The sequence below is a fragment of the Accipiter gentilis genome, chromosome Z, assembly GCF_929443795.1.
Source record: "Accipiter gentilis chromosome Z, bAccGen1.1, whole genome shotgun sequence".
NCBI lineage: Eukaryota > Metazoa > Chordata > Aves > Accipitriformes > Accipitridae > Astur > Astur gentilis.
The window spans coordinates 52,701,561-52,723,543 of NC_064919.1; positions in this window are offsets into that span (position 1 = coordinate 52,701,561).

Consider the following 21,983-nt stretch of genomic DNA (forward strand, 5'->3'; position numbering starts at 1 on the left):
CCAGAGGCATATTTCATATGAGTGTAATTCAAATATTTTATGAAAATAAAAATAAAAATGCTGTGTGGTGATTTAGACACATTGAATATCAAAGCACACAAGCACTAACAAGCAACACAAAGAAAGTAGGCTGTTCAGACACTTACTTATGCAAGTTGCCCCATGGAACTTGATCAGGACGACACACATGAGCAAAGATTTAAAGGCTGGGTGCAAAGACCTAAAGGCTGGGTCCAAAGCCTCAGACATTATTGGTGGTAGGTTTTGAGACTCCTCCAGTTGAAGCCAAAAAGACTTCACTATGTACCTACATATCTTTGAGGACTGAGGCGCTGGCACCCTCAAGGATGAAGGGATGTTGTAACAGGAGGATTGGGGGAGAGAAAATCTTCCAGGAACTGTGAGCTGACTCTGTATCTGTCCCTAGTGAAATTTCTAGCTTTCCATGAAGATTCCTGGTGAGGATAAAACATGATCGTGGGACATTCAGCTACCTGAAACTTACTAGCTCAGCAGGTAAAATGCCATCAGCTAACTTCATTGAATACAAATGGCACGGTAGAGTTAAAAATGCAGTGTTCCTTTCTGTAGCTCTCAACAGACCATATCAAGAGTAAATCCAGCTGAGAACTGAAAGAGTAAGAATGGAATTAAATCTGATTGTTTCAGAATACCTGTTCCAGTCTTTTAAATAAGGATGAAAACCAAGTAAGTTACTGAATCAGGACAAAAGTATTTTCTCCACTTGCGTGTATATTTAGCCGTAATCCTTTAGCCAGATACTGTGAGCAGTCACAAAGCTTATTTAAACAGCCTTGGATCTCCGTTACAGCCACAAACACAGCAATCTTGAGACCTTCTCCAGAATTTTTTTTGAATCAGTAAAAACTGTTGTTGGATACCCTAATAGGCAATATTTGCCTGTTGCAAGTCCCAGAACGATGCACAGAACAAGGAAAATTTTAGGTTTTGTGGAGGCACCAAAACCTCAACACAGCAACAGTGTAGTCATATGAATGATAAATAAAAAACTCTTCCACAGAACTTTTGGCAGTGGTTCATGCTTTCTGCCCCCACATCCCAACAGCTGCCCTCCTCATTGCAGTCTGGATTCAGGCAGGCAAAATCCTACAGCTCGCCTGGTCCCTGTACCCTCTGCAGTGACATGACTCTGTCCTGAGGCTGCCCCATTTGAACTGGTCTCTCGTTAGACCAGTGTCTGGGTGGGAACGACCACACTGAGTTGACACTGATTAACTACAGTCCTCGGGGAGAGGAAAGCAGGGAGTCTTCCCACTAAGAAGAGAGAAAGTAATAGTTGCCAAAACACACACTGCAGCCCTCTAAAAGAAAAAACCCTTTCATTTTCTTCTCTGGTCAGTTCCACTAACCAGAAGTTATGTAGGATGCATCCTCAGATGAAGCTGTTTCTGTAGCCTGCTTGCCAAGAGGTGCAGGCACAGTTTCTTGCTCTCCTGAGCTTCAGCCTCTGGAGCTTTCCCATCCATCTCTTCTTTTGTCTGAAGGTCAATCTTCCCATGTATTATTTATGCTTATAATTTAGGGGATTCAGCCTTAATGACCAGTCTTAAAGGGCAAATCCATTTTCTGAGTTCTGGAAGAAAAACACATTTCAGAATTTTTTCCTGTTGCTTCACATGCTGTCTTGCTAGGACAAATAAATGAATGATATCAGCAAACACTTGAGTAAAGGTATTTTACTACTTTTGGCCACAACAATCCACATGCAAGGCAATAATCTTACATTGATATAAAATCTCCGTAAGGTATGAAACTCTCACCAACAGTATTATAACTTTAATCAACTCCATCTCTGAAATTACTTAAAACTTCCATGACTGCAAGTAAGAACAGAACTTGATTCATTGATTTTACTGGACTCTCTTCCACTAAAGCTGGAAAGTCCTGCATGTGTAAGGTACTGGGTTGACTGTTCCTGAAGGATGGATGGGATTTTGTACTGGAGAGTACAAAGAGGTACAAGGAAAAATGACCTTTTCAACCAAGTATAATTTGATTAAAATGGTGTAAAATAACATGCATTTCATTATTTAACTTCTTTTCTTGAATACTGGATAAAATAAAATGAAGTCTACTGCTGAAAGTACTGTAGGCCAGGTCCTCAGTCAGCGTAAAACACCATAAATCACTGAAATTAAAGGACTAATACTGAATTTCACCCACATGGGGTAAGGTTGAACACTTGCCCTGAATTATCCTTGTATCCTGTACAACTTGTGGCACTTCAGTACCAGTGCTCCGGAGTCTGCTGGTGTTTGTTAGTGTACTTAAAAACTGCTTCCGGCTATCTTCTCAGTAAGTCACCAGAAATGTAACAAAAATCAATACAGGGGAAAAAAAGTCTTCTTGCTGCTGTGATTTTCTTCTACTTATATACAGCCTGAAAGGTTCATAGGAAGACTACCTCTGAAGCTTCAAATCATCATTTTTCTTTTCAATAACCTAGTGTCTCGATATATGGATTCATTTTAATTTTAAGCAGCACCATTCTAAGGCATAGTTTTTATCTCTTTGGTTTACTGATGCTTTTGTGGGCACAAAAATATTCTCATGTCTTTGTTCTGAGGAGAGCCATTGTTCTCCTGTAGTAAGTGACAGTTAGTTTTTAGAGAGGTTGGGTCAAAACTTGTCTTAAAGCTGCTTGTCTTGGCCCTACGTGAAACTGGTCCAAGACCTGGCTCCTGATTAAGAAACTTTAGATAAGGCAGTGTAATATGTCAAAATCTCTGGGCAGGGTGAATTTCCTTCTCTTGTTAGGTTAAAGATAAAAGTATTTGCCAGATAAGGACTTAGGAATATGTATGTGCTGCTGTTGAGAGCTACGATAAAATTCCTACTGACTTTCCATGACAGCTACTGTATCATTTATTACCAAAACTCTCAGTCAGTTGCTCAATGATTTATCCCATCTCCTGACCAAATACTTTGGTACAGAACTACAGTCCTGATATAACTACTGTTTCCATTCGATGAAGCATTTCTACAGATGCAGGGTGGGCAAATAGGTGCCAATGAACATTAGTGAACATTTCCCAGGTAGCAGGGTGGATTGACACCATCCCAGACTTGCAAAAACCTGCTTTTTCCCTGAAGTCCCAACCTTTCCCTGAAAGGGAAAGTCTCATTTATTTATTTATTTTTGCCCACAATGCATTTGTGAATGGCAAAACAGCATGAAACGTAGTATGGCGCAAACACTGACTGGTCCAAGGTTCCCCTGAGGGGCCTGTATAAGGATTATTTGGGCACCAGTACATCTTTGGGAATCAGAAGAGCAACTTGAGGTGGATGTTTAACAATCAGCTACTTTTGACTCCAAGCACAAAAAAAGGAATAAGACTTAATTACCTTAGAGACAAAGAAGGACCTGGATCAAATTTGGGTGTTTCATCATCTTGCCATTTTTAACAGAGCTGAGTGGTGGGGTTGGGGCAAAAGACATCTGAAATATTTACAGAGTTTGGGAATAGCAAAGGGAGCAAGATAGGATAGAAGGTTAATGCCATCTTTAATATGGAAAAACTACTCTCTCCCTGTGACATATGCCTATGGAATAATCTTGATATATGCATGAGTGTGATCAAAATGTCAGCCAGACTTTCATTAGTTTCCACCTCCCCCTTGAATGCTCTTCTACAGTTCAGAAGTTGCCTGCAAGAGTCTAGAAGTGGAGATTATCAAGATTATACAGCTACAAGGACACAGTTTTTGGAGAGGGGCAAAAGAAATCTGCCAGATAATACCCCTTCACCCCTGTAACACTAAGGAGAAATGTGAGGCTCTCACTGTGTGCACGCACGTATGCTCTGACACCGTCTCGAGGCGATGATACACAGGATGCATCTTGTTGCATCAACGTAATGACTGCAAGGCTTGGCAAAGGTGAACTTTGGCTAGGAAGAAAAAGGATACTTTGGGTTTTTTTAATATCCGAATTGTAAATAATACCTCTAACTTTGCTTCTTTCACTGTTCCTAGTTAAGAATCCCGCTGCTTTATTCCATTCTGCAGCATGATAGCATAAGGATGTTTAAGGATACCTTAATGTGGTAGATGAAACAATCTAAGAGGCAAACCCAAGAATTACCCAGGATCTTCGCAGAGAGCCCTGAGTGTCCTTAGCTGACAGTCTTCAAATGTTAGGGACTTCCCTGAGAGAGGAGCTTCCCCTCCTGAGAGCAAGCAGTCTCACACAGTATTTCGCCTGTAAGGTCCCTCTGTGTTTACTCTCTGCAAATCCACCTGCCTTGTTTGGACAGGATTTATCTCATCATATACTAATTTCTCTGAACTCTGGGGTTATGCTTGAGGGGCATCTGAAAGAACAAGAGAAAACCTTTAAAGAAGGCTTCTTGTTAATACCATAGCAGTGGGATTTGGTTGCCATCTGCTTGCTGAACACTGATAAGTCACATGCAGCCTTGCTGGGATACCTGAGAAGACATCCCTATTGCTCTCCTCTATCTCTGCATGGAAGGCTCCATTGATTACCCAGGAAGGAGCTGGTGCTCGATGAACAAATAATGTAAGGCTGTCTCTCAAAGTTTTGTAATATTTATAGTCCCAAATTCCTGAGGGTGCCTTATCACAGACCTGTGCAGACACTTACTGAAAAATAAGGGTCTCCTGATGTTTTATCTATTCCAGATCCTAATCTCTGCCCAAAATCCCCATTGTGAAAATCAGCATTAACATGTCAGTGGAGTCGTGAAACACACTTGGGACTGCCTAGCAGGTGACCCCAGAAATCAGTGAGAATTGTGTGACCATTTTATAAACATCATCTTTATTATTAGTAATAATAATAATAATAATAATGATTATTATAGTAGTATTTGTTAGTGGTTTACATAATGGGTCAGCTGACCCCTGCCTCAGTGAGCACAGTGTATCTGTTACACGACAGAGAGATTTTTAGAAACAAAATTTGGATTCTTCTTACACCACACAGAGAGGTTCAGTGTGTGCCCCACATTTTCCCCAGTTCAGGAAAGGGAGAAGACATCTGAGGAAGAATATGAAGGCTAAATTTGCTGCAAAGCCATGGAACAAGATTTTGGCATTACAGATGATGGATAAGAAGATGATTAGCTTAGAAAAAAATGTGGTGATGACTCTTGGAGCAAAGTGCAGAAGAGTGGGCCAAAGATAAGCACAGTGTTTGTAGTAAAAGTGACCGAAACACAGTAGAATAGTAGTCTCTGGAGGAAAGGGGGAAATGAGGGGAAAGGAAAGAAGGAATTGTATGTTGAGAAAAACATAGTGGGTACCTGCATATATCTGCATATATCAAGCAAAGGAGCATACCTCTTCCTTATCAGTGTATACACAAAAGCCAACAGTCCAAGCCAGGGTTTGCTATCAACATGGCTATTATAAACAAGAAGGAATGGGTAGCTGGGAGAGTGGGACAAGAGAGTTACAGTGCATTAGAACAAGAATACAGGGTGAACTTCTGAAGCCCAGGATCACGTATTTCTCACAATAAAGCAAACAAGACAACTGGCAGAGTTCTATAGGGAAAATGACATCACTGCAGATTTTTAGGGATAATCATTTAACTGGATTAGCCCCAAAGTGCTGTGTCTAAAATCAGCATCCCTGTCTCTTTATGTACTCCAGATGAAACACATTAGCAGAAATATGGCAAGGGACATTCACAATGCACTGTTCTACATTATCAGCATTTTTTGCAAATCTGCAATTAGTCTAAAGGGCCTGGGTAAATTAGGCCTCTTGATAAATGAAGCACCTAGACAGGTCTCAGATTTATTGGATCTAGCTGTCCTGCTGTCCAGAGCCTGTCGGCTAGGCTGTGGAACAAAGGTGGTACAGTGGGAAAGTCTATGAAGCCAACATAACTGTGAAGCTGAGCAAATGGTGAAAAGCCCTGACTGGGGCTGCTGACTGATTAGCTTTGAAAGTTTCTGCCAGGAATAGTGTAAGTTCAGGGAGAATGCAATAAGTGAAGAAATTAAGAGACCCTCTTCAAACTTTAGTATATATGTGTGAAATCCTGTGTTATTGTAGTGACAGGGACACTTAGTGCCTGAGACATAGATGCACACATATGTATGCTAAGAGAGAGAGAGGGAGGAGAGAGAGGAACACTTGCTGGAGACAAAGCTATTATTTTCATATTGCACAAATTCTGGAGAAAAAAAAGATGCAATATTATTAACTCTTCTCCCTCCCCTGACCCTAAACAAGTCTATTTCACAGGTGATTGTTTGCACTGTTGAAGGGAAGACTGGTAGTTTCTGTGATTTTTCACCCCTAGAGCCACTTTAAAGGAAGCAGTATACTAAGGTAGGACACCTTTGATACATACAGCTATTTGCTTGCATGCACAGCCCTGCTCCTAGCTATTTTAGTACCTCGCCCCAGCTAACCAGCACACAATACAGTTGTTGTCTCCTGGGATGGATTAGTCTAGAGGAGGGGAGGAGGTATAGGGACTGTCCAGATTATTTTCATTTCTATCTTGAGATCATCTGCAGTGATTTCCAACTAAAGTGTGGCGACACCTGCCAACTCCTCTGCTGTTGCTCTTGCTCTTGCTGAACTCAGCTGAACAAGCCAGTTAGGATTTTCCAGCAGATGTTCAGATGTTTCTTTTCTCTCTCTCTCCCTTTCTTTCTTGCCTTCTGTTTTTAAAAGCCCTGTAGGACCCCAGGAAAGGCTTGCAACTGTCCCTAGCTTCTCAGACACAGACCACATCCAAAGTTCCAGCTTTCTATCAGTTATTACAGTACTCAGATCAGCAGAGCTAATAATTGAGAATAAAGACATTCTATATTGGTTGTGGGAAGCGGCACAGAGCTGTAGAAGGATCTAAAATAGCTGGACACATTTGTTTCTGAAGGAAGTGCAGTATGCTGCCACTTCTCTCTGACTGCTTCCCTGCTACCTGATCGCTCAGCGTTCTTTAGTAAACCCACATTGATTTTCCTGTCGATAGCATTCCCTCCAATGACAAAGAAACGGTCAGTGCCAAACAAATGGCCAGTGTTTTCCTGCAGCACGCTTTGCTCTTCCACCTTGTAAAAAGCTTACTTTGCTGCTGCATCTCTCCTTTCAAATGAGTACACTCTCTGTGATCTTAGAAGAAAGAGAGAAATCTCCTGTGCCTACCAGGGACCCAAATTCACCCTGGAAGTGCACAGTGTATCCAATTACGCTGCAGTTTGATCCTGCCACTTTTCAAGGCCTTCTAAATTATGGAATTAAAATGGTTTAGTGGAAAAAAGGACTGGTGACACTAGCAGTGTTAAGAATTTAGAATGTGCCTTCTCATATATTAAAAAAGGCTCTTTGAATATCATCAAAGAGATTTAAGAATTTTTATTCCTTTTTAAAGCTGTTTTAAAACTGATTAGACTTTTTAGAATAGACTTCATCTTATGTCTGTCTGTCGTGCTCTCTCTTTCCTCCGAAGTCTTCCCTCCTGCTGATTAATCAAACTTTTCTTTGTTAACATAGGGCACTTCTGCCAAAATATTATCATTTTGCCAAAGACTGAAGCAGGCAGCCCAGCACTGAGACCTGGCACTGTTTTGTGTAAGGTCTTCTAAATGCTGTAGATGTAAAAGACTAGGGAGAATCAGCACTTTTTCAACCACTTACTCTTTCCAACATCAACAAAAATCCCTGACACTAGTCTCATAGCAATGCACCCCCCCCCCCCCCCCCCCCCCCCAAAAAAAAACCAACCCCAAACCAAACCCACCAAAAAACAAGTGGGGAAAAACACAGACTGAAGCTATAAGTTCTGGTGTCCTGGGCACTTGAAAAAGATAAAGGAGCCTGCTCAGGAAATGTCTGTGGGTTCATCACTGAGGAGGTGCGGCCAGATTAATGTTTCTCCATGCATGAATGTGCACTTACCCATGTGGAGGCTGAGGGCGTCCGTGTCCATGAAGCCCAGCCTATGGAGCAACACCTTGAAAATGTTGACATTCACCATTTGAAAGTAATTAGCAGTGCTGTTGTCTTTAACATAGTCCCTATGCTGAAAATGCTTACAATAATAAACACTAATTGCTTTCAAATGGTAAATTGGAACCACGGCATCTGGGTGGTGTTCCACTTCTGTGCACAAAGGCATACATATCTGTGTGTGTAAGTACATATGTGTATGTATATGTATATGTATGCAAGTTCATGCACGTGTGTATGTGTAGATGTGAGTCTAACATACAACACACAGCCATGCCTGCCAGAAACTGAGACCTTTCACCTATGTTATTCCTGGCCAGGAAAGAGAGTAAGAGAGAAGGTGACTTACACAGGGCTGAAGAGAGAGAAATGCTGACAGCCTCTCCTGCAGTATTTAAAGGGGAGAAAGCACAGTCTTGTGGTTCAGGCACAGAACTGCATATGGCTGGCTCTGGGTGTTGGGACCAGTCCTGCCAGAGCAAGTCCCTGGCTGGAGATACCCTGGCTGCCAAGGGCATTCCCTGGTACACAGAGGCCCTGTCAGAGGGGTTTTCAGTAGCCCTGATTAACATCAGGAGGAGAGGTGAAGGTGTTTCTGAACTGTAGGATATGAAGTTGGGCAATGAAAAAATTAAGTGTCCAAAGTTAGTAGGTGCTTCTTCACAGTCTAGCTGATGACCTTTACCCACAGTAGAGGACCTCCTGGGGCTAGCACTGAGGCTTTGTTCATAAATGCTTATCAAATATATTGACATTCTCAGCTGCTCTGAGCTAAGTTGCAAAATGTTCTCACTCCATGAGGGACAGGTTGCTAACAAGCCTGAAACCCTTCTCACACTGGTGTAAATCAGAAGTAACACCAAAACAGTCAACGTAAGCCATGCCGTCGTCAAACAGGAACAAGCAAGGGGAAAATCATGCCTGATTCTGCTTGTCAGTTTGCAACTAAGGTGGAAATCACATGCTCAGCCCTAATTAAATGGTTTTAAATGAAACAGAAGTTCAGTTCAGCTTCTTCAAACCTCCCAGTAAAAAATAACCTACCCCACTCTGCAAGCAATAATTAGGTAAAGTCCTGTGGAACTGTAAAGTTGCAGATGAAAAAAACCCAATGTCCTCCCAGTAAGGATGGTATTACCCCTACTGACACTGGCAGAAGCTGCTATCAGAGTTTGCTCTTGGGACCAGGGCTCCCAGAAGTGCGCAGCCCTTGCTCAGTTCTCCCACTGCTCTGTAAAAGACAGGTTGGGATTTACTGTGGTTGTCCATAGGAGCTGCCTTAGGCCAAACAATGAGTGCTTTAGAAAATCATCCTCACATGTGTGAATAATTGGAAGGCAGATAAGGGATGGCTCTCCAGCATAATGTTTCTCTGTGGGGACACTTGCAGTTTCCTGCAGAGCAAGAGCGAGCGGGAGGTCCCTCACCTCCTAAAGGCCCATCCTGGGAGATTCCAGATTGCTTTGGTTTGGCAGGAGAGGAGGAGGCCACGAGCCCTCTAAGTTTGCAGAGCTGGTGCTGGGTGGATTTGTGGAGCTCTGCTGAGCCTTGGGGCTGTGCCACGCAGGTGGCCTGTGCCACTCAGAAAATTTGGCACTGGTGACAAAGCTCGGGAGGGAGACACTGAGGGACACCCTACCCGGTCGTGTGCTTTCCACCTGTGGTCTCCACCTGCAGAAGAAAGCTGGGGCACATAGGTCCACCATCACCCCAAGCTAGGCACAGCTCTGGCATGGACTCACATGGGGTCTTTGGATGGCAGCAGAAGACGAGTGCCCCTTCTCCATTTCAGCCTGTAGGTACTCATTTCCAACTGTGTTTGGGATATAAATGCTGGAGAAAAAGGCCCTTGGAGCGAGATGCTACTAACTTTTCTGGTAAGCGGGAATCCTTAGAAACAGTAAGGTAATAAAAAATGACTGCTTGTACCTTCCTCTGAGGGATGGGGAAAACAGGCATCTGAGCTTGTCACTATCCCCACAAAAACATACTCGTCTCCATCTCGGTCTCTCTGCACCCTTGCTGGCTGCTGGAGTTGTCTTTAGACACCAGCATCGGCAGAGGCTTTGTATCTCCCCCATTCAAAGTACTGTAAAACATGACTGAACAGGGAATATCAGAGGCTGTTAAACATGCTTTAAAAGTTCTTTAATTTGTTGTATCATGATAACTGCACTTTAATAAAAGCAATCTCTGGTCTTAATAGCCATACAATAAACTGTTATTTATATGAGTCAATGTGCCTGGCTGAGCCTTCCAGGTGTGCCCCAGATTTTGAATCATCGGAGCAATCCAGAGGGAGGACACTGTCTGACAGAACCCAAACAAGGCTTATAAACAGGTGCCATTTTGCCTAGTCGCAACTAGGGGTATGCTGGCTATATTAAGCGCCTGGCACAACATGGCACTTTCAGTGCTTTGATTTATTTCAGTATTACATTTAATTGTTTCCTTCTTGCCGAAGATTTAACATGCAATGCTTGTAAATATAACCTGCGCCCTCCATATGGCACTCTGGTTTTCCATTTTCAAATGCAATCGTCCTGGAATAATGACTGTGGTATAACTCAATTTGAGTTCTGCTGCTGGGGACTTTATTACATAATGCTTTCTAATTGACCCTCATAGTTTAATAAGACAGAACATTTCGCCAGAACATTGACAAAAGTTATTAATTTTCACTTCAGCAGAGACCAGTGTCCCAATTAAATCCCATGATAATGCCTGACTGACTGACTGACCTCATTATGGCTAATGCTTATTAGTCCTGCAGAGAGGATAACATCACACACTGTTAAAATGCCTAAATGAGCACATACAACTATTCAGCATGATTATAATTTACATACATGACTAATTTTACTCCACCAGTCCTTGTCTGGTGAAACTAATGCTGTAAACTCCTGTCACACAACAGGATAGCTGCTGAGAATTTTGAACCTATCATAAAAACAGACCTGAAGTGTTTTAAAAGGAAACAACACCCAGTTAAATCCTACCTGCCTTCTTGAAAAACGATCATAAGTACACATACTATGTGTACTTGAACTGGTAATGTGCTTATGCATGTTTCTTTTTAAAAAGTAATTACTTCATTTTCTTTAATGAACTAAAATAATGGCTGAGATCAAACCTTTCTGCAAGCATTTTTACATGCCTTACAGTTTAACTGCTCTTCCTCATGCAGGGCTGTGTTTTCACATTTTCTTAGAAGCTTTTTAGATGTAGTGTAGGTAGCAATTTCACATTCATCAGAACCCTTCCCTCTGCCTCTTTTAATAGTTCCTCTCCAGGAAAACACTTAAGCCAAAATTCTTTATTAATATATTATATACTACAGTAAGCACATGTTTAAAATGTCACCTGTTTTAACAGAGCCCTACTGAAAGTTGAGCCAGAACGGCTGTATTTTTCATATGCTTTTAAAAAGAAGTAGGTTAGGGGAGTACAGCATATAGCTTTATGGAGCATAAGAAGTTCTCACACCTTTTTCCTACGTTTTTAAGTTTCTTTAAATATGTACACCTCACGATAAGAAGCACGTACCAACACTCCACCCTCAAGACTTCCTGCAGGTTTATTGGATCCTTTTCCCACAGGATTGTGTATTTGACAAAGGATAACACTGAAGCAGTCTGTCTCCCAGACTTTGGGTTGTTCAGAGGCAGGGTGATGTGAAGTTTAAGGAGGGGAATCTGCAAGACACGACAAGACTCACAGCTGCTGGTAGATGAAGATAAACAGCAACACCCACTACCACACACACATATGCAACTTCACCAGAGCCAGATGATGGCATTGATTTTCAGGTTAACTTTTTCAGACACACCCCAACACCACCACAGTCTAAGTCCCACTGCCTTCCAGTGAGATTTATCCTCTAATACTGTATGCCTCTTTGAAAAGAGGACTTCAGAGCCTGGTGGCATAGACTCAGAGTTCATTCTTCTTCAAAATAACCATGAAAGTGCAGCCAAGGTCAGCCACAGCAGCTGCTGCCACTGCATAAACGCTGGATGCATGAGAAAGACTGTCAAGGAGCAGTCCCTTTCCTCATACCAGTCCCTTCAGACATATTACTTTTTCATTCATAAATCCCTTGGCTCATGAGACTGGATTGAGTCTTTCAGCCTTGTTTTCAACCACATTTTCTGCTTTCATTGCTTCCAGTCACATACCTCACGCTGATGTCTTCAATATACCTTCCTCTCAATCCCCATCTTAATCACATTTAGTCTTCTGCCATTGCACTTTGGAAAGGAATATAGCAGGCATTGTCTACAAAAATGAAGTGCAAACACAGCAGAAAATTAACTCTCAGACATAGACAATAGATGCTTGTATGGTTACAAATGAGCAAAGAATTTGGCCCAGCAAGTTTGTAAATAAAACCTGGAAAGAGCTGAGAGGTGCTAATTAAGTTGATAGCGTATTCTTGATTTGAAAATAATTATTTGTCTTTTGCCATTTAACTGTCATGTTTAATTTCCAATATTGTGTCATGTTCACTAACAACATGATGAGACATAGCATAGCATGATCCTTCACTATGTAAAATAAGCCAAGCAATTGTGAATGCATTAAAGAAACATCTGATCACACCATGCACTATATAAACAATGCCTCCAAACAGAAATTAAGGTACTGTAAAACAGATCTTCAGCCCTGGTACAAATCTTCTCCATACTCTATTTTGCTGCCACTTTTAATTGTTGTTTTCAAGGCTTAGAGGGAAAGGAGGAAGGGAGAGAGGGAAGACGGCAGGAAGGAAGGAAGGAGGGAAGAAAGGAAGGAGGAAGAGAGAGGTGAGAGAGGGAAAGAGAGAGAGAAAGGAAGGAGGGAAGACAGAAAGAAAGAAACAAATGAACCTGCCTGCATGAGTCTGGAATTTGTTAAAAAGCCTTCATCAAAGCTGCTGATTTGTGTATGATGATCAGCATTAAACTGCTCTGTCAGGGAGATCTGAGAATATCCAAAACATAAGAATGGCCAAATGGATTCCAGTTAGCCAACTGAAGGATCATAGGGTCTGTTCATGAATCACATTTCTTTAATTGAACCTTTTTAGGAAGTGAAATACTGGGGTTTGAAACTCCCTGTGTTCAAGCATGCAAATGGTTTTTTGTTTGTTGCTTTTTTTCCAACTAGAAATCCTTCCAAAATCATTCACAAAGGGATCAACCACAGTTTAGGCATATGGGAACAATACAAAATCAGTATAGGTAAAAGGCTAAAAGGATTGTCTGGAAGCTACATACAGTGAGGAACAGAAACAACTATAGTGCTGAGTTCAGGCTAGCAGAAAGGAGTCCAAAGATAGGTCTATGAAAGTGGTCTTATGCACACATCAGCAGAAGGGAATATAGTAGCAGTATAGGTGAGCAGGTGTAAAATAATGAAACAGATAATAAAAGGCCATAGGGAAGGGGAGGAAGAGCAGGTGAAAAACGAAGTTCATTGACAGTGGTCATGCAAAGGCCTTGCATGATCACTTCATTGCTTTAGATAATGCTGGGTAGGGCGAGCAAAGCAGGTCATGAGTTCAGCAAGGCTTGCAAAAAAAAGGAGGAAATAGTATGAAAAGAAGTGGTGGGTTTTTTACAAGTCAAATGGTACACTGTGGAAGAAAGTGAAGTACCAGTCAAAAAACCTGTAATAGAAGACTTCTTCATCTGGGGTGAGTCAAATGTTGTCCTCCAGTCATTTCATGGTGGAAGACATGTGGACAGGATGTGGCTCTTAGTAACAATAGGAATTCACAAAGGAACAGTTTTGTCCATTTATTTTAGAACAATAAAGAAGAGCATAAAGGTCACAAACCAGTCATGGGAGTTGAACCTAAATAAACTGGGGCCTTGCTAGTTCAATCTCGACCTTAAGGGATGCTTTCAGAGTTCCTAGAAATGTTTTCTCTCTGTTTCTTGAAACTCACACAGTCTTTCTCCTACACCTATTCTGAGGAAACAACCTGCTGCTTTTCATTTACACTATACGGACTAACAACACAAGCTTTACACCTCAGTATGCTTTCTTCTCCTACTCTTCCCTGACCTCTGCAAGCACTTCCTACGCATGAAGTCATGGGAGGAATCTTTTGAGTTGAAAGCCTTCTATGAAGACTGCAGCTCCTTTTAAAGACATTTATAACTGGAGACCACTGCAAGAAGTGCTGTCTGAAGCTGCCTTTGTGGTGGTGGATGTAAACATGACCTGGGCATCATCTGAACTGGTAATAAGAGTGTAAAGAGCAGAAAATGGGGACAGTACATGTCACCTTGTGAAGCAGTACATTCCACTTGGGGATGGAGAAGAATGAGGAGGAAGGAAGAACTCCCTGCAGGTAGAGTACTGGCTGTGCAAGAATTCTGGCTATAAATCACCAGAAGGAAACATGGAATGATAAAGTCCATCAGTACCTTCCTTCCAAAAATGTTTTAACTATGAATTTAGAAAAGAACTTTCTGTAACAGAAAATAGCCTCCATCTAGCCACCTTTGGTGTGGAAAGTGGCACATGCTAATAGCAATGCTATGCTACAGGTCAGGTAGAGATTAATCTATCCCATTGAAATTGCAAGGGGAGGCTGGGCAGGCAGAAAGTAACCACTCCATTTGGAATTGGTCCAGGATGCAGGGGTTAATGCACCCGTTCTTGCAAAATATATCGTAAGACCTTTAATGAGCAGAGTGGTCAGTATCACATCTTGGAAAGGTGTCTAAATGCTCTCCTGACATCATTCTGGGCTGTGGTTCAGCACAGGCTAGGGATGAGGGAAGGGAGAGGAAAGAGGAAAATGCCACCTACGGTACTGAGTTGCCAACACCTAATAAAGAACAAGGAAATGAAAAACTAATCAAAGGTGAAGAAAGGACATGTGAAAAATTTAAAAGATCAAGTCCAGAGTGGACTGTGGAAAGGACTGAATGGAAGCAAGAAACCAAAGTAAGAAAAGGAAAGCTGAAGAATGGAAAATAGCTTGCTACCTAGATAAAGATTAATAATACTTTTTTTTAAAACCATAAGAAACATAGGGGTCAAAGGAGGAGACAATTGGCCTCCAGGATGTGGCAGGAGTAATTTATTGACAGAAGAAGACTTTGGGGGGGGGGGGGGGGGGGCGGGGAGAGAGAGAGAGAGAGAGAAAGAAAGAAATTAAATTAATTTTTCCCCTTTGTGTTCACAAAGGAAGATGGGAGACAAATGCCAGGAACAGACATAAATTTCCCAGGGGTGGAAGACGAAATATTGAAGAAAATCAGGATCATGTCAGACCAGGTGATTGAGAAATTAGAACATCTGAAGACTGACAAACCTTTACAGTCAGATTAGTTCCAGCAACGAACTGTGAATGAAGGATGGGGTAGAGAAATGAAGGAAATCTTTAGCATGCACTTTGGTACAGCAAACCTAGGCTAAAATGGTTCACAGAAAGTTCAGGAACTGCTGGGCCAAATATCTCAGGGACTGCAGTATCAGTGCTTGGTATCAACTGTGACTCCAGCCTGGAGGGGCAGAAAGCAGAGGAGCCTTCAAAGGTTTTCCTCACAGTCACAGAGGCCACCGTCTGCCTGTTTTCTGAGTTTTAAGTACCTGGCACTCGAGATCTGCTGGCAGCCATTTCAGCATGGCCACAGTGATAGGGTGGGCCAGTAACTTTACATGTGTGGTGTCAGGAAGAACTATGTTCCCCCTACCCTTTAAATCAACATTGTAAATGTGTCAACATCACCCGTAGGAAGCATTAGAAAGTGTTATTTTAAAGTGTTTAGAAGGCAGCTTGGATTTTTTCCATTTGAGCTTCGTGTAAGCAAGGGCTTTCTACTACCTGGGGTTCCTGTGAGAGGCACCCAGCCATCATGATGAGAAAATACATGTTGGAAAACACATGGCAAAGCCAGAACCAGTGAAGACAGCTGTATCTGCCATGGATGCCTCTAGGTCAAATTCAGCAGTGAAATAAATAGCGGCCAAAGCTTGCTGGAAAATGGCTGTAAAGGTGTACATTTCATGCCGTATTTTGGCATTTAGTGTTTGTAATATTCTGTGCTGAAGGGAAAGAAAGGTGTGGACCAGTCTACATGAGTGAGAGGGATTCAGATTAAAAGAGGAGATGGAGCAAATCAGAGAATGTTATGAGGCTTTTACTACTCTCAACTTCTCAGAAAATCACACTCCAGCTATTTGTTCGGCTGCTGCTTATGTCACTAGTGTATTTGCTCTGGGATGCAACTGTCCCAAGACTGGCACGCAAATAAACAAAGCTGAAGTTAATGGGATTGACATGCTGCAAGAGACAGGATAATTAGGACCAGGGGGTGGGGTGGAGCAGGACAGGACTGCTTTGCTCATTTGTTTTGTCTTGCTCATTTATTACCCATTGTAGAAACAGCTGTAATTCTTTAGCTACATATAAATGGGAATTCTGCCGATTAATAGCACAGAACCTTACACCACTGACTGTTGTTCTGTGTGTTGGCCTGCAAGGTCTGCCTCAGACACGAGTTTAAGGACTAGATGCTGTTAATGGCTTTGCTTGGGGGTAAGCAAATGTCCTGACATTAAGGTCTGAGTAACTGTGAAGTTTCCACTTTGCCAAGGCAGTCAAAATTCCTGGTATTATAAGATTTCAGTAAATTCTTTCAGCACACTTAATTTTTTTTTTATGTAAAAGCCAATGTAAGTATAGTTTGTTCATAGCAGTGCAAAGTCTTCATGCACCGGATTCCTATTACAGTTACAACAACCTTTTTATTTTTTTGGCTCATTTCAATAGAGTTGTTATAAAATGTCTACAACCCATTAGAATGACAATGTCTAAGTATTTAACAAAGTCTCTTAAGATCAAATTTTTCTAACCTGGATTATTATATTGAGCTCCCATCTTGCACAAATAAGCAGTCATCTGCACAACACCCAAAATTCCTTATGTAAATCTGCAAATAGCCAGCTAGCTTCTCTGTTTGCACGTTATCTATGCATGCAAATACATCTTTTGAGAATAGCTTCATTTACATTTCTACCTATATATATATACAAGAACAGTCAGATTCTTGCTAATGTTGTCTATAGAAAGCTGATCAAATACCAAAAGTTATGGGTTTGATAATTTTTTCCATTACCAACACAACCAAAGACACTGAGATTTGTGTATATTACTGTATATCACATTCACTGGAAGCAGGAAGCTTCAAAAGAAACTGCTGCCAACAGGACAACAAAGCTGGTGATTTTAACCTTTGCCCTGTAGTCTGTAAATCAAAGATCAAAGTTACTTAGTTCCAAAGTTGTTTGCATGCAGCCACTCAACACAACACATGCTTTCAAGGAATTTTTTTCTAAGTACAATTATAATGTGCAAAACCCAGCAAAACAAAGCAGTTACCTATTTTCATGTTGATTGAAGATTAAAACCATAGGTCACTCTCAGTTTCAGTTTCCTGGGGTTTGGGTTTGCTCTGTCAGATAATAAAAATTGTGCTTTCCAGAGGGAAGTATGTAATAAATAAATTTAGAAGGAAGTTTAATTGGTAGTTCCCGGGATTAACAGTACAAGTGTGAATTTGAGAGTACTTACACAATGCACAAACTTGGTATGATTGTAATAGTGGCTGCAGAAAGAGGGAAGGTTATTGTTACTTTCAGCCATGGTGGGAAAGTCTGTGTTTCCTCAGCAAAGGTTCAAGGGTACTATGTAGAAAAAGACTGCAGTAGGTATTTGCTAATCTTTTGTACTGGTGAAGTTTTTGTAAATTTTTTTGGTAGTGACTTAAGGTATATCATGTATTGTTACCTAAGTGCAGACAAATGTGACAGGCAATTTTATTCGCCCATCACTTTTAAAAGGGGTTGCATGTAATGTGTGGTATGACCAGGGAGCACAATGCTGGCAAGGACCCTCAGTTGCTGCCTGTATTTTTACTGCTTGATTATCAGCAGAGCTGTGTGAAGCCTGGTGTCTCTTCTAAAGAACAGCAGCTCTAAAAGTGCACCACATCCTTCATGATGACATAGACAGTGAATGTCTATTGCCAAAGCAATATTGTGAAGGAGGACAGAAAACACTGATTTTTTTTGTCCCTTTGGTGTCAATGAGCAGATTGTGCTGCTCCATGATGTTAATCTAATTTGAGAAAACAGATTGTTCAAAACATCTTGTCATTTCTTATAGTGCTGTAAGCATAAATGTGCTATGTTCTCAGAAAGCAATTTGCAAGAACCTTGGTTTCTGTGTTTAAAATTGTGCATGATTTGCAATAAAGTGCACAGACAGTTGTTTTGCACTTGTTCCAGTGCCAGAGGGACAGGAAAAAAACAACCAAGCTGTCCAAATTCTAAATTTGGACACTGATTTTCACTAAGAAGCTGAATAAAATTTTTTTCTTTGCTTTTATTTCCAAAAAACAATTTACCAAAGGTTTTCTTGTGATAAAGAGTAGATTGAGTTTTATACTTCAGAGGAATAAAAAACTATCCAGCTTCTAATATAATTTTGCTTTCCTTCACAAATTGCTAATAGATCTTTAATTTCTTATTAAGTATTTTGTTGTCCACAGTGTCTGCTCACTAGGTCTGAATCTTTGAGAAGTTTTAAAATTTTTACATATCCCACCCGCTCATTAAATGTAACCTACACATTCCTAGTTAGCACTGGAATAAAAAGTGCTCAAATACCAAAAGAAGCTCTGGTATTTCTGGCCACAGGTTCAACTATGAAGTCTATGAAATCTTGCAGGGAAACCTATTCCAGCTAAATTTCCAGCCCAGTTTTGCAGACTCAACAGATGTGGATGGTTCAAATAAGCATCTGGACTTTTGATGTTTGCATAAAAACGAATGCTGGCTTTCTGAGGTTCCCCAGATCTAGAGACACCCCTGCACCTATTGACAAATACTGACCCAAATCTGAACCAACATTTATAACTGACCAATATCAGTTGGCTGAACCTAAAATGTGGACAGAAACCATCTTTGCCCTAAAATCTTTTCAGGGTGTTCAAGTCTGGAGACAAGCCTGGCACTTTGGCTACATCTCTGATTGATATCAGGGGCCAACACTTCAGCCGGGGCAGATGACCATTACACCACTGACTTTCTAGAATTTCTGGATTGCTTTGAAGTGAATTTATTGCTTACTGAATAAAACTATCCCCACAAACAAGTTTTGGGAAGAAAAAAAGAAAAAAGAGAACTCCTTAGTTGTATCACCAGGCTCTGGATTCAATTAATTTGTAGGAGTTGAGAAAAGCCCTTTTCTTTTTTAAACCAGACGTTTATTTTTAACAAGGGATGAAATCATTGGAGAACAAAAACTGAGACATCTGTTGTTTTATATCTGTTTATTGTAAGTGCTTAAATGTGAGTTTGGTTTCACACAGTTTTGACATTGTTGCTTCATTAATAATGATTACGTAATTGCAACCACAAAACAAGCTGTAAGGCTGTAACATTTTCATTACTTATTAGCAAAGAACTCAAAACAAAAGACAGGATCAGCAAGGAGGTAGCAAAGATTTTCATGTTGAAGGTGGGTCATATATAGAATTTCATAGCAGCTGTGTTCTGGATCAAGCTGGTGAAAATAATTAATAGACATTTCTGTTAAGGAATGTGGTTAAATAAAAAAATCAAGACACTTTTGAAGAACAGGTCTAGTTCAGTGAAATTTTGAGTAAAAAAAAAAAGGCAAAAGGAACTTTGTCACTCACAGTTGCTGTTTGATAAAGTTGACATACATCACACTGATCAAATAAAAATATTTTTCTGATGTTTTCTGTCATTTTGATTAATTTTGTTTCACTTCATACATTCATACAAATAGTAAGTCTAATCTACTATTTCTAATGGAGCTGAAATTTAAAGCAAAGTACTTAGCTTATTTAAGGCATTGTGGAATTTTACCTGTTTGGAGTACAACACTTCTATGCTTATTTTTTATTTTTAAAATGATACATAAAAATGAAATTTTACTTTTCTGAAAGTTGGAATTTTTAATTATAATTTTTAAAAAACTTTCAGATTTTTTTTCGTAAGTGGAAATTCAAGTTTGTTACTAGCTGCCACAATATAACCTCACCTGCACAGACTACTTGGAACAGGCCATTTTCTTTTGAAGATTTCCTATGCAGGAAGAGTTAGCTATGTGGTGAAGACAAAGTGTGGTGGCATCAAGCAACACAGCTGTAAATGAGGAAAGCCGATACCTGGCAAGTGATATATCATATCCATGCAGGTAGCAGAGACACCACTTCCCAGAGCAGTAACAGACCACAGCGTATGGTATATTAACCACAGCTCTATTTTTACATATGTGATGAATGTATTCTGGTTTTTGCTTAGTATTTACACAGATACATAAATTTTCCATGTAGGAGCCATGCCAGTGTGGATAGTTGCTATGGTGCTCTGAATCAAAGTAGCAGCCACATGGTTTTTCCCCATGTGCTTTGCAGGTTTCACGATACTCAGGCCTCTGCTCTACTGGCACCCCATAAGTTGCCACCCTGAACTGACAATACACTGGGCACATAAGCTTTCCTAAGCAGCAGTAAGCCCATGAGAAATAGAAGTGCTCAGTGTTCAACACATCTGTAATCGCAAACACAAAGTTTAAACCAAAGGAAAGCCAAGATGCTGTGGTGTTATATCATCAAAAGTTTGCAGGCTCAGATGGAAGGACTAGGGAGGATTGGCAGGCGTTTGGAAAGAGAGCTGTAATACAGAGAAACAGGGAGTCTTAAAACTGAGGACGGAGAGCAATTGACTCTGCTAATGGAAACACATGCAGTATTAAATGAAAGTGTTCCGCACCTTCTTCATAAGGTGGCACTTGGGAGCCCAGTCTCTGCGTCCTGTAGGGTATGTTTCTAGCACAGTGTGAGGAGAAAATCCGCGTGATTCCACCTCTGGTTAATGGGAGCTGTGCTCCTAATCCATGGTGTGCAGTGTAAAATATTTACCTATGCCTTTCTAGTGAGGCTACTTACATAATTTCAAGGGAGGAAGTAGCCAAGGGGAAGCTGCTTTATACCAATTAAATGGAGAAGAATTGGATGGAGGGCAATTCAATGTATTCATCCTTACAGGGAGATCTGTGTTTAAACATCTCGATGGGACATTTTTTAATGAAGAACTAAACTGCACGCCCTGCGTATGTCAGAAAGGGATAGCTGGGGCCCACAACATTGAATTTCTCTCTGAGGAAGGAGACTAGCGTGCAGTGTAGCCTCCTGCTGGGTGATATATTTACGTTATCAAGATGCTCACAGAGAACTGTGTAAGCACATATATTCATAAATCACTTCACCTCTGGACTATTGATGGGAAAACGTTACAAGGTTAGAAGGTTTACAAAACACCTCCAAGTATGTTGAGGCTTTTGTCAAAGTTTATCAGATTCCATCTGACCCTGTGGAGTCTTCTTATTCCTCCTCCTCATGTTGCTTTTAAGCTTTCCTCCACTGTCCTCCCATTCCTCTCATTCTCCATTTGCTCTTCTCCAGCCCTTTCTTCAGTTTACTACAGTGCTGCAGCTCCTGTCTCTATACTCAAACAACTCTTGTGCAGATCTTCAATCTCAGCTCAGACTGGGGGGGCAATCAGAAGATTGTGTAAGATATTAATAGCTGTGTGATATAACACTATCTTAAGCCACTTTGACCCACTTTGTTAAGGTACAATTGAATCTAAGCTGGCACAGTAAACAACCCTGAGGACCTAAAAGTCTAATGTAGGTATTGAACACCTTTGTGCATGTTGCATCAACAGAAACTGTCCCTTACGTTGGAAGAGGGAGGCTTGGATACAATCATCTGACTTACCACCTCTGATGATGTTCCTGTATATCCTACATCTACAGATCAGAAGCCTCACAAGTAAATGCTGAAAAGAGCACCCCACCTAATATCAGACCTGGCAAAACTTTACTATGGATATTGTAGATTTAAAAAAAAAAAAAAAAAAAAAAAAAAGAAGAAGAAGAAAAGAGCACAGCTACAGGATAAGGA